The 13,285-nt window shown below is 38.4% G+C and overlaps 1 long non-coding RNA gene across 14 annotated transcripts in view; it reads right to left on the bottom strand.

Annotated features, from left to right (window-relative positions):
* Window positions 1–13,285, bottom strand: part of LOC310842519 — a 65,816-nt gene that overhangs the window by 25,670 nt on the left and 26,861 nt on the right. The window contains exon 4 of one of the 14 annotated variants that reach the window (XR_014563130.1): window positions 4,639–4,673. The exons of the other annotated variants lie outside the window; for them this stretch is intronic. This is a non-coding gene — a long non-coding RNA (uncharacterized lncRNA). The remainder of the gene's footprint in view (window positions 1–4,638; window positions 4,674–13,285) is intronic. 14 annotated transcript variants of the gene reach the window in all.

Genomic DNA, 13,285 nt, shown 5'->3' with positions numbered 1-13,285 from the left:
TAACAAGTGCTAGCCCTGTTCTCAACTAATGCACAGTGGCCACATTCCTTCTATTTGTGCATATAGCCAGCCTATGAAGGAGCTCTACATCTGTACATCAGTTTGTATACACAGAATATAAGTATTTTAAACAAATAAAACAATCTGACAGCAACTCTTCGAGGTCTCAAGCAGAGGCTTTTCACAGCACCTGCTGTAAGAATATAATAACACAAGAACCACTCTTCACCATCAGACTAAAGTTCCATATCTAGTCCCACTGTCCTCACAATGGCTAGCCACAAACCTATGTTTAAAACAGGGCACAAAAGCACTAGCACTTTCCTCTTTTTGATTCTCAGCAACTGTTAGTCCTCAATCTAATCTGAGTAAAGATTCCAGGAGTGAACTGGGGCCCTCTGCAATCAATGCTCTATCACTGAGCTACGATCCCTCCTATGCATTTTTTTTAGGGCCCTCTTCTCCCTGCTGCCATGGGCTTGTGCAGCATTTGGACATGAGCCCCCACACAGTCAAAGCGAGAACGAAGCCCTAGATGCCCCTAGACTAACAAGATTGATAATGCAATTACCTCGCCATTGTGAACAGCAACAAAAATATTGGCAGAGCCGCTGACTCACAGTCCATATACATCTGCATCTGGTTTTACAATGTCTCTGCTGCACTGAGTAGATTTAAGAATCACTGTGTGATACATATTATCAAAAAGAAACATTGCTTCAATCAGCTGCACATATACGCACACATGAAGTATCATACATCTGAATATCTTAAAATAAACACTATGTACTAGTCTTCAAACAGTGATTCGTTGGTTATGCCACTGCAGAAGGAGAAATACACATAATCCACACCAGGTATAGAGGAATGTGGCTTTTTAAGTGATACATAAAAATGATTTAAGGAACAATAACAGGAAAACTAAGATTTCTAGCATACGTTTCTGCAACTAGAAAAGCTATTCGATTGGCATATGTGGATAAAGTATTTTTTGACACAGAATAAACTGTGAAATTCCCTACCACAAGGCATTTTGGTGGTCATTGACTTGGACTAAAGAATGTCTTTAAAATGAAATTAGGCAAATTCGTGGAGAATACGCCTATCAATGGCTACAGGCCACAATGGCTACGTTCTACCTCCACTAACAGAGGCATTACGCCTCTGGATACCAGGTGCTAGGTATCATAAGCAAAGAGGGTTCTGCAGCCCTCAGCTTCTGCTTGCAGGCTTCCCACAGGCATCTAACTGGTTACTGTGAGACCAGGATATTGGACCAGATACTGATAGGGTTCCACTTACAGGTATGATAGCTTTTCATAACCTATGCTTTTCTGTTGGATAAACGCTTTAAAAATATTAAAAGTAGCAAAACCAAATAAATGGTACCCAAAATATATTTATTGCTTTAAGTCTTTTGTTACTGATTCTGGATATTCTGCTGGCAGTCACAGCACATGCTAACAGACGAGCATCCATACTGGCAGCAAAATAGTCTGACATGTAACAAACCCTTCCATTAATCTTGCATGCAAAAAAGAAGAAAGTTCTCATCAAAATGAGACAAAAGCTCTTTGTTTGGTGAATGAGGCACTGCCAAAGCAGACTGTGGAAGAGGAAAACCATTCCTAGAATGAGCTTTTGATTTTTTTAATAGCAAGGCAAGCTTTGTATGGTTGATCGTCAGATTGTACCATATCATAAATCCTTAAATCACTTAGCTTCAGACTAGGCCTTTGTGAGACCCAGCAACTTAAAAGATTCTGATGGGAGACCGGAAAGGAAGGTAACATTTGGATAACTGTTATTGGGAATCCTTATAAATAACTGATGGACCTCAGGGGGCAAAACTATGCTGGCTTTGGACCTCCATATCTTGGAAATGCAGGTATGTTTTAATTAAATTTGATTGCTAAATGCTGAGTGGGCTTGGGGTGTTACTGGGAGTTTTTTAGGGTGGGGGTGGGCTTGAACCAAATAAGGTATGAGGCTGCAAAGCAGAATTCCAAGCATAAACAAAAGGACCACCATGAAAATAATAGAGCTACTAGCAAACAAGCCTGGTCAGTGACATCTCAACCAAGTGGTCAGAGTAGCAGCAGATTCTTTATCACTTAGGAACAGAGAACAGCATAGCACTACCTAAGACCCATCAAAAAGTGTGGAAGAGCAACAGCTTTTTCAAGAAAAAGGGAGATATGCAGCCACAATGAAGCTAGACAGGAAAATGTCCCATAGCCTAAACAATGAAGAGAAACATAAGAAGGATAAGGGCTGAATCTAGACATATATAATAAAACACTGTGAAAATGCTTTTAAAAAACATTTAAAAATATATACAGTGGTACCTCTGGTTACGAACGCTTCTGGTTACGAGCTCCACTAACCCGGGAGGAGCTGCTCCTGGTTGCGAACTTTGCCCCAGGATGCAAACAGAAATCGTGCACGAGAGGGGCGCGCACAGCGGGAGACCCCGTTAGCGAAAGTGCACCCCAGGATAAGAACAGTTTCAGCTTAAGGGTGGACCTCCATAACGCATTAAGTTTGTAACCAGAGTAAGGTAAAGGTAAAGGGACCCCCTGACCATTAGATCCAGTCGTGACCGACTCTGGGGTTGCGGCACTCATCTCGCTTTACTGGCCGAGGGAGCCGGCGTTTGTCTGCAGACAGCTTCGAGGTCATGTGGCCAGCATGACTAAGCTGCTTCTGGCGAACCAGAGCAGCACACGTAAACGCCATTTACTTTCCTGCTGGAGCGGTACCTATTTATCTACTTGCACTTTGACATGCTTTCGAACTGCTAGGTTGGCAGGAGCTGGGACTGAGCAACGGGAGCTCACCCCATCGCGGGGATTTGAACCACCGACCTTCCGATTGGCAAGTTCTAGGCTCTGTGGCTTAACCCACAGCACCACCCGCGTCCCTTCGTAACCAGAGTGCAACTGTATTGAATTTCCCATTAGCTCACCATCGCCGTCTTGTATAATGCACTTAAAATATATTTGCAACTGTATAGCTGTCCCAAGTTCTGAATGTGTATTTTAAGCGAGGCCACTGGGATCCACCAGTTTGTGCTAGTTACAAAATGACAGCTTAGAGAGAAAGAGAAGAGCCAGAGGGAGAAGGGTACGTAACAATATGGTGGGTTAAGGAAAGAGCTCAGTGGTTTAAGGGACAGCATGAGCAGAAAATATTTTGAATAGTTACAAGCTACCCCCCCCCCAGCCACCTGGCACTGTCATCTAAATATGATCAGCCTAATACAAAACAAACCACAACATTCAAATGCAGTTATTGCTTTGCGCTTCTGACACAAACACATAGCTCTTGCCGAAGTGGTAAACCTCTGTCTGGGCTATAGGAAACTGCTCAGTGCTCCATTTCTCACTCTACTCAAACAAAATATCCTATAGCCAAAAGGCTAGATGTCAGAAAGAATGTTATCCTCAACATCTTATTTTCAATGTGAAGGGAATTTTTGTAGGGAGATGCATTCAATTATTTGAGCCCCCATGTGTTTTCTGAAGAAAAACAGCCCAAACACAAGACTTTGGGAAATCAAAGGGCATAAGCAATAGTTTGAGTGTGAGAAAGAGGCAGGAAGTGCTTCTTACTTAGACGAGTGGCAACATCCTAGTCGTCATGTATAGAATTAAAGTTCCCCTGGCTCCAGAGGGACTGGGAGATATCTGTTAGCAATGCATCCTTAGTGAAATTGTCTAAGACAGGCTGTGACATGTACCATTTTTAAAAAAAATGTTGGTGATAAACAAAATGATCTTATTACTAATGCAATTATGGAGCCGCAGAAATCAGTTCACATATAAGTAAATAAATGTAAGTATAAGGGAGCAGATTTAAAACAACAATCTATTCTTAAACAACATTTAGCTTTCCACGTGCCTGCTAGCAGCATGGAAATTAGAAATCTTCTCCTGCTTTATCTTGTATTTCTGGATGGATTCTAGTTCCTACACATGCTTCAAGGCAGAGTTATGGATTGATCTTAAAACCCTGTAAAATTGTATCCTAAGCTACACAGCTGGATAAATGTCAGACATTAACAACACTCTCTTCCTTGGAGAAAGTGGCTATCTTAATGGCTGTTTCCATGGGTACCAGAGAAGCAAATGATAATAATATCAAGACAGATAAAGCAGGAAAGGATAGCCTGTGATAACTCTATTTCAGGTTCCAATACAGCTTCAAATTAACTGCCATCAGTAATTCAGAGAAGAGATCATATGGTGTACAAGACTTAAAATACATCACAAAAAGTAGTCCTATTAAAACATGGCTGTTCTGAGCCATTTATTTGCACATGACATATATTCCCTTTTATAATGGCACAAACGAGGTTGTGGTATTTCTGAATTTGCTGTGTGACTGAACTGCACACATTTCTCCCAGGATGTTTGCTGACTTTATCTTTATATGTGTTTTTTAGCCTCCTGGCAAAAGCTCTTGGTTTCCCAGGGTTACAGATTACTTGCTCAGCTTTAACACACAGAGAAAAACAGAAATCATATTTCTTCCCAATTAGATTCCCTGTATGACAACAGAATGTGCCAGTGTCCACTGTGGCATTACAAGCTGGGGAAACCTCGTGAGTCAGAATAATGAACACAAAGAACTGACCTGCTTTGACTTTTGTTCCCAAAACAGAAGGATGACTGCAAGGAGAAAGAGATTGCTTAAAGGTGTGATGTCAATCTAATACACAATTTTCAACTGTTCAGAGGCACAAAGGTGTGCTTTAGACAAAACGAATGCGTATGTAGCACAGTGACTCTTTAAAACCATGCCCTGGAAAATTGACATTTCCACATCCACCAAGGTACAATCCTAGCAGGCATCCTTGACTAACACATGAAATAGGGTGGTTTGAGAGTAAGGATAAAATAGCTAATATTTTGATATTAACAACATCCTTTACGTAAGATTTTGTCTGTCATAGTCTCCTATGAACACTTTGGCAACTGGCACAATTAACAGGACTTCCTTGTTCCCTTTATACACCATCTATTAAGATCACAAAAGAAAGAGTTATAGGAACAGCTGTTCTTTTGGGTTGAAAGGGGGAGAGAAAGAGAGAGAGAAAGGATGGCCCAAAGAAGAACTGGAATGGATTCTAACAGCAATGCTTCCTGCTGCAAGGTATACTGACTTACGGTGAAAAACATTAAGTTGACATAACCTCAGTTGGAACAAGGTGGAGAGGTGGCGAAGCAGCACCAACAATTTATTTAGAATACAAAGGTCATGCACACAAGACATAATCATTAATCTCACCAGCTCTTTTGGCTAGGGTTTCGCAAAATGCCCCTAAGCAAACTCAAGTCAAGAATGGTATAGCAGCAATATTATACCAGGTTTGGGGAATGAGGTAGGACAACATTTCAATATTTGAGGTGGAGGAGAATTTCAACAGAGAAGGACATGGTTCTTTTTTTTCTTTTTTTTTAGCTTTTATTTTCAATGCAAAATCGTAACAAAAATTACAAACATTGAATACACAAAAACGAAAAAACACACATCTACAAAGCAAAACCATATCATAACATACATAAACATAAATTGACTTCCTTCCTTTGTTCTAAGACCTCCAAAGATATTTACTCTTACTGTATTGTTGTGTCTAATTAGATTACTTCCATCTTTATGCTTTTTTACATCATTTTTCTTGTTCTTTAACCCTGTAAAGCATCACTCATTACATACCAATATACTGACTCCAGAACAATGTTTTTTCATATACTCTTTAGCACAACCCCATTCTTTTAATAGTTTCTGGTCCGATTGTCCCCTTATGTAAGCTGTAAGTCTTGCCAGATTTATGTATTCACAAAATTTAATTTGCCAATCTTTCACTGATGGAATTTTTCTGCTTTTCCAGTTTTTAGCTATAAGCATCCTGGCAGCTGTTGTTGCATAAAGGAATATTTTCCTTTGATTTTCGGGGATATCATTTGTAATTAAACCTAAAAGGAATGCCTCCGGTTTTTTACTAAAAGATATTTTAAACATCCTTTTGAGTTCTTCATAGATTTCATTCCAGAATTGTTTAATGGGTCGGCATTCCCACCACATGTGGAACATTGTTCCTATTTCTTTTTTACATCTCCAACAGGTATTCGATTTTAATTTGTAAATTTTTGCCAATTTTACTGGAGTTAAGTACCATTGGTACACCATTTTCATAAAATTTTCTCTTATTGTATAACATGCCGTGAATTTGATGTCATATTTCCATAATTTCTCCCATTGATCCAGCCGAATTACATATCCTATATCACATGCCCATTTGATCATAACTTCTTTTATTTCTTCATCCTTTAATTCCCATTCTAATAATAAATTATACATTCTGGATATATATTTTTTTGAGTTTTGTAATAATACTTTTTGTAATTTTGATTCTTCTTTTTCAAATCCTATTACTTTATCCTGGTTAAATATTTGTGCAATTTGGTGATATTGAAGCCATGTGGTACAGTATTGGGTCACCTCGTCATATGGTCTTAGTTTTAATTGGCCCTGTTCTTCCTTTAGGAGCTGCTGGTAAGTTGCCATTCTTCCTGTAGTATTTTTCTTTTTAACTGATATTACTTCTAGCGGTGAGACCCACCATGGAGTTTTTGGTTCTAACAACCTTCTATGTCTCACCCAGACCTTGTATAATGCATTTCTAATTACATGGCTTAGAAATTCTTTATGGACTGCCACTTTGTTATAAATTAGATAGGCATGCCAACCATATCTGTTGTTCCATCCCTCCAAATCCAAAATGTCGCTGTTATCCAATTTGATCCAATCCTTGATCCAAGTAAAGCATGCTGCATCGTAATATAGTCTCAGGTCTGGGAGTCCAAAACCTCCCTGCTCTTTTATGTCAGTTAATAATTTATATTTAATCCGTGGCTTTTTGCCTTGCCATATAAATTTTGTTAAGTCCATTTTCCATTTCTTAAAACAATCATCTTTACCTATTATGGGAATCATTTGAAAAAGGAACAGAAGTTTTGGTAAGATATTCATTTTAATAGCCGAAATTCTACCCCAGAGTGTTAATTTCAGTCTTGTCCAAGTTTCCATTTCTCTTTTTGTTTCTTCCCAAATTTTTTTATAATTATCTTCAAACATATTTATATTTTTCATTGTTATTTGTATGCCTAAATATTTCACTTTTTTTACAATTTGTAATCCAAATTTTTCTACCAGTTCCTTTTTCTCTTGATCTCCCATATTTTTTACCATTAGTTTCGTTTTTTCTTTATTCAAAGCAAAACCTGATACCCATCCAAAGTTTTCCATTTTTTCTAGAGCCTTTGCTATGCTTTCCTTTGGATTTTCCACCATTAAAACTAAATCATCCGCAAATGCCCTTATTTTATATATTTTCTCTCCTAGGGATATTCCATTTATTTCTTGATCCAATCTGATTTCTTGATTTAATATTTCCAAAACCAAAATGAATAGCAAAGGTGAAAGTGGGCACCCTTGCCTGGTGCCCTTCTGTATTTTAAAATAATCAGTTGTGTCGTTATTTATTATTATATTTGCTTCTTGTTGTTCATAAATTGCTTTTAACCCTCTTGTGATTTGGTCTCCCATGTCCATCTGGTCTAGTAATATTTTTAGAAATTTCCATGATACTTTGTCAAACGCCTTTTCCGCGTCCACAAAAACAAAGGCTACCTTCTTACTTGGTTTCATGTCTAAATACTCGATCATATCAATCACTGTTCTTATATTGTCACTCATTTTCCTGCCCGGCAAGAACCCTGCCTGCTCTTTATTTATACAATCCTGCAAAACTGTCTTTAATCTTGTTGCCAATATTTGTGCATAGATCTTGTAATCATTGTTTAGTAATGATATTGGTCTATAATTGGTTATAAACTCTTTGTTTCGTCCTTGTTTTGGGATTACTACTATGTGCGCCTGTTTCCAGGTGGTGGGAATCTTCCCGTCTTCTAATATTCTGTTTAAGAGTGTCTTCATAGGTGCTAATAATGGTTCCTCTAATTTTTTGTAGTGTATAGCGGTAAGACCATCTGGTCCTGGGGATTTTCCCAGTTTCATCTTAATTATCGCTTGATGAAGCTCTGTCGTGGTTCACAGGAAGGTTGATATATAGGAAATACTCAGGATTGTGTCATCTTAATATAAAGTAATTTAAGAGCCTTTGTTGTGGTTTCTTTTATTTATATCCCATAAAATCTAGAGCAAAAATAGCAAAAATAAGTCAAGCAAGTTGCCACATGCACACACACACTTTTAAAGTAACAGGATTTGTACCTTGGGACCATGGTCACAGGTCCATTAATTTTGGGTGTAAACATATATAAACAATTATGCTAGGGCTTATAGGGGCTGCAGACCAAAATGTCATTTACAACATCTTCTAAAACACAATAAATCAGCAAAAATCAATAAAGGTTGTTTGCAACCATAACAACAAGGCAGGAAACTAGGAGCAGTCTTACATCTATTTCATAGATAAATATACCACACATCAAATAAGTCAACTGATGTTTGGATTTGAATTACTGATATGCATCAACATTTTGTTGTGACACTCAGCCATGTTTTGCTGCGTTGTTTAGTGTTACTAACACCAAACAGCTAGTGCTTTAGTGTGGAAGAATGGCAAGTTAGCTTCTTGGGGTAGGCACCTATTGGCATTTAAAACAGAAGATGTGTGCCACCTTGTGGTTAGCAATTATAATAAAAATGAGAAAATGGGTTTTTTGAAACTATAATGACAATCTGAGGCATTTTGTGCAATGACATTGTGCATACAAAAGGGGCTTTTGCTTTCAAACACAAGGTCTTTCAAACTCAGTTATTGTCTATTAATCCAATGCTGTACAGGACGGGTGATGTTGTCCATGCTGTTTTGGAAATTTTAATTGGAATGAAGCTGAATCATAGGATAAAAGAGAGCATAAATTAGCAACTATTTATCATGTGGCAATTTGGCACTTTTTACATACAACTTGATAAGCTGTGAATGGCTAATACGGGGAAGCCTTACACTTGATATTACCCCAAATTTTCCACACACATGGCAGGAAAAACAATTTTAATCACACTTTATTTAATTTCAATGACCAAGCGAATCTGTGGCAATATAACTTCCACTTGTCAAGTTAGTCATCTGTATTAGGCCTCTGTAACATCCTGCTAAGCAGTGGGGGGCATTTTTACCATATATCCAGAAAACTGAGGAAGTGGAGAAAAGATCAACATCTCACCAGTTACTGAGGAGATAAATATGGAAACTTTACTATAAATTGTAGCACCTACCTACAGTATGTATGCCCTGAATTTCTGCATTTAAAAAGACACTCAATATGGCTAGCAAATTGCAGCAAACTTGGCAGGATGAGAAAAACAACACACTGGCCTGGTTCACATAAAACATTAAACAGTTGTTTAAAACAAGTGTGCCACTCAGGAGAGGAAGCAAATCATAGTCTGAGAAATTAATGCTTTAGTGGGCATAATCTGCAATCAACAGCTGGAAGATCTAGTATCTGCCAACCCTGTCCAGGTAACCCGAGGGCAGATCTGCACCATCACACAGGCTGCTACTGCTGTTACTGCAACCACCATTCAATATTGGTGAGATATCCATACTGAGAATGGGTTTGTTAGTCAGTCAGATATAGTGACAGTAATTCAACTTAGTAACAAAAGTGTTCCCTGAATAGTTGTTGCAGAGAGAGAGAAGCAGACCTACAAAAAGCACAAAGGAATAAAAACCTAGAGTAGCCATTATTAGATAGATTTGCAAGAGATTCCCTGTTCAAGTAAAGCACTTCGTTGCATACCCTTCTATTTCCATCACTTGTAAAATTTACAGTAGCTGGATTATCACTCCACGTAAGCTGCCATGTGTTATCATGCCAGATATCCAAGGCTTACTTAAGAGTACCATCTTTTTTCCTGGCAAGATTCCTGCACCTTGAACAGGAAAATGCCACGCATAAATTCAGATAGTGAGGGTTTTCTTAGAATAGAGATGTACAGATGTAGTGATAGGAAGCTTTATCAGTCAAATTTCATTTTCTGTGTTTAACACAGCTGTTTTAAGTGCAGAGAAGCTGGGCCACAAAGAGGATCGTAACCCTATGCATGACAACATCTATCAGTAGCTGAATCACACACAGAAAGACTTTTTAAAAGACTTTTTTAAAAATCCTGGCTTTTAAAAATAGGTCATGAAGATAGGTCATAAATCATGATAAAATAGTAAAAATACATAGATGCATGCCACATAGTTCACATGTTGTCTTGGTTTGCAGAGACTCACTATGACACAGCTGGATAATCTGTTTTAAAAGGGATTATATTATTTGGTATTCTGCCTCCACACTGACAAAAGCACAAGATGTTCTTTGGCTATTGTACAAGCCATAGTAGTGTCCTGATAAGAATGGCACAGAAGCCCAGAACCTTACAAAGGACACATTTTCCCCCAGCCACATGTACAGTCATACCTTGGAAGTCGAATGGAATCCGTTCCAGAAGTCCATTCATTTGACTTCCAAAACATTCGGAAGCCATGGAAGCCCTGTCAGACATTCGGCTTCCAAAAATAATTCACAAACTGGAAAAGTCACTTCCGGGTTTGCGCCGTTTGAGAGCCAAAACGTTCGAGAACTAAGCTGTTCAAAAACCAAGGCACAACTGTATAGTGTTTGTACACATGTCAAGTCTACTGAAGGCAAGTAAATGGGGCCACTGGGAGTGAGTGATTCACTGATATGTTCACTGTGCATGCCATATCACATCAGTACTGTCCTGCTGCTTCCTAAGATCAGGAGAGTGCCTCTCTACGCCAACATAGTTGATGGCAAACTTAAGAGAACAAGCTTACAAAACTTGAGAGAGAGAATACCTTTAGCACTTGTTGACCACAAATAGAGTTTGTTAATTTGGTTTATTTTTATAGATATCCTTACATATTCTTCCAAGCATGGTCTGAAAATGTAGCTCTAAAAGATGTAATAAAAAAATAAAATGTTAAATTGTAAAAAGAAGTCATCATTTAGGAAATGATACTCTGTGCTCCATTTCCAGTTGAGAATCAATTTTACATAGTGCCCCTTATCTGCATTATGGTTGTTTCTGAATCCAGCATTCTTAACATATCTAAAGATAATCCATAATCCATTGTAATCAAGCTAATTAGCAAAATGACAGATGAATTCACCCACCTACTGTGTTGTTGTCTCTGCCCTGAATAACCTGTCCTTTCTTCACATCTTTGTTCAAGACCTATCACACAGAACACCTTCCCTTAACCTTCCTGATTCTCCTCTCCTCATCCTCAGTATTCATTCATTGCCTAACCTCTCCCTGCTTCCCTATCTTGTCCTACTGCAGCTTGTTATTCTATTACAGGTTGCAGATAAAGCTCCCCTCACCTAAAGCATACTTGTTTTGATTGGGGAAAAAATAACTGGGACATCACAAATATGCAAAAGACTCAACATCCAACTCATTATTTTTCATTGCCTTGGTTACATTCCTGAGACAGTAATTTAATAAAAGGGGGCAACAGGAATCATCAAGCAATCATTTCCACTATTGGTGGTAGGTTATTCATTATGCACACTCTCTTTTTGCAAGATCCTTAAATCAGCAAGGCTTCTTAATTAGGGACTTGAAAATTTTCATCTGCAATAACCAAGGACTTGACCTCTGAATTACCCAGTGACCATCAGCTTCAATCCAAGCCTCTACTCCCCACCCCCCTGCTTGGTGGGAATGAGCCACTTGATTATGAACAAGGTCAGATAGAAGAGAAGAAAAGAAGCCATAACCCATTTTTAGTAAACATCAACACTGTCAGCATTTTTAAGCACAAAAAAGTTGCATCTGCTTGGTTCAATAATTTATTGATAGAACAAGTGTTGCTAGAAAAGCAACTCCATCTTTAAATAACTGTCATAATAGGTTGTATCTTCGCAGGTTGCTGTTTCTTGCTGTTTCTGAGCTTTTATTATAACTATGGCATTTCATTATTGTTAAAATTCTTCAAAAGGATAAATGGGTACATGTGTGTGTTCAAAAGCAAGCACAATAAAAGCTTTATCAGGCAGCTATAAACAGCCCTTTCCAGTACCAAACACATACCATGTTTCCTTCCCATGCCCATTATGAAGAATGGGTGCAAATTTGAATTTTGTATAGCTTGCTTTACAAATCAGACAAACAATGGGGCACAATAAACATTCACCGTATTCACTTTAAATAATACTGGACTGAACAGATTTCTAGTAAAGAAAATGTATTTTAACGAAATATGTATCAGAAGACTCTTATTTTCCTTTATGTAGTACAGATGCAACTGTAAGGAGTTAAGGACTACAACTGAAGGCTAGAGTCTTCGAATGTATAAGCATTTAGACATTATATATATTTATATAATATATACTAAAGTGGGAAAATGTTATCCCCATCTCCAAAAAGGTACAGGGCAGAGGAGAGGACGCAGCAACTACTGACCAGTTGGCTTAATATCAATACCGAGAAAGTTCCTAGAACAAATATTAAACAGCGGGTTTGTGAGCACTTGGAGAAGGTTGCTGTGATTACTGAGAGCCAACATGAGTTTCTAAAAAACAAGTCATGTCAGACTAATATTATTATTTTTTAAAAAATAGAATTTGCAAGCTTGGTGGATCAGGGAAATGCTGAGGGTGTACTATATCTTGATTTCAGAAAGGCTTCTGACTAAGTCCCCCATGATATTCTTGTGGAGAAGCTGGTAAAATGTGGGCTAGATGATGTTACTGTGAGATGGATTTGTAGTTGGTGGACTGACCGAGCCTAGAGAGTGCTCACCATAGGTTCATCATCTTTGAAAAAAGGGATATGTGGAGTGCTACAGGGTCCTGTCCTGGGCATTGTGTTGCTCAACTTCTTTATAAATGACTTGGATGAAGGAATTGAGGGGATGCTTATCAAGGGAAGTAATAGTACCAACCTAGTATGCCTTGGTCACACCCCACCTGGAGTACTGTGTCCAGTTTGGGGCACATTTCAAGAAGGATATTGACAAACTGGAACATGTGCAGAAGAAAGCAACCAAAATGATAAAAGGGTCTTGAAGCCAAGCTTTATGAGGAATGGTTGAGGGATCTGGGTATTTTTAGCTTGAAACAGAGGAGACCGAGAGGAGATATGACAGTCATCTTAAAATATCGGAAGGGCTGTCACATGGGAGCTGGAGCAAGCTTGTTTTCTGCTGCTCCAGAGGGTAGGTCCC

The sequence above is a fragment of the Podarcis gaigeae genome, assembly GCF_964106915.1.
Source record: "Podarcis gaigeae genome assembly, chromosome: 4".
NCBI classification, from domain to species: domain Eukaryota; kingdom Metazoa; phylum Chordata; class Lepidosauria; order Squamata; family Lacertidae; genus Podarcis; species Podarcis gaigeae.
This window is presented reverse-complemented; position numbering and strand designations above follow the sequence as displayed.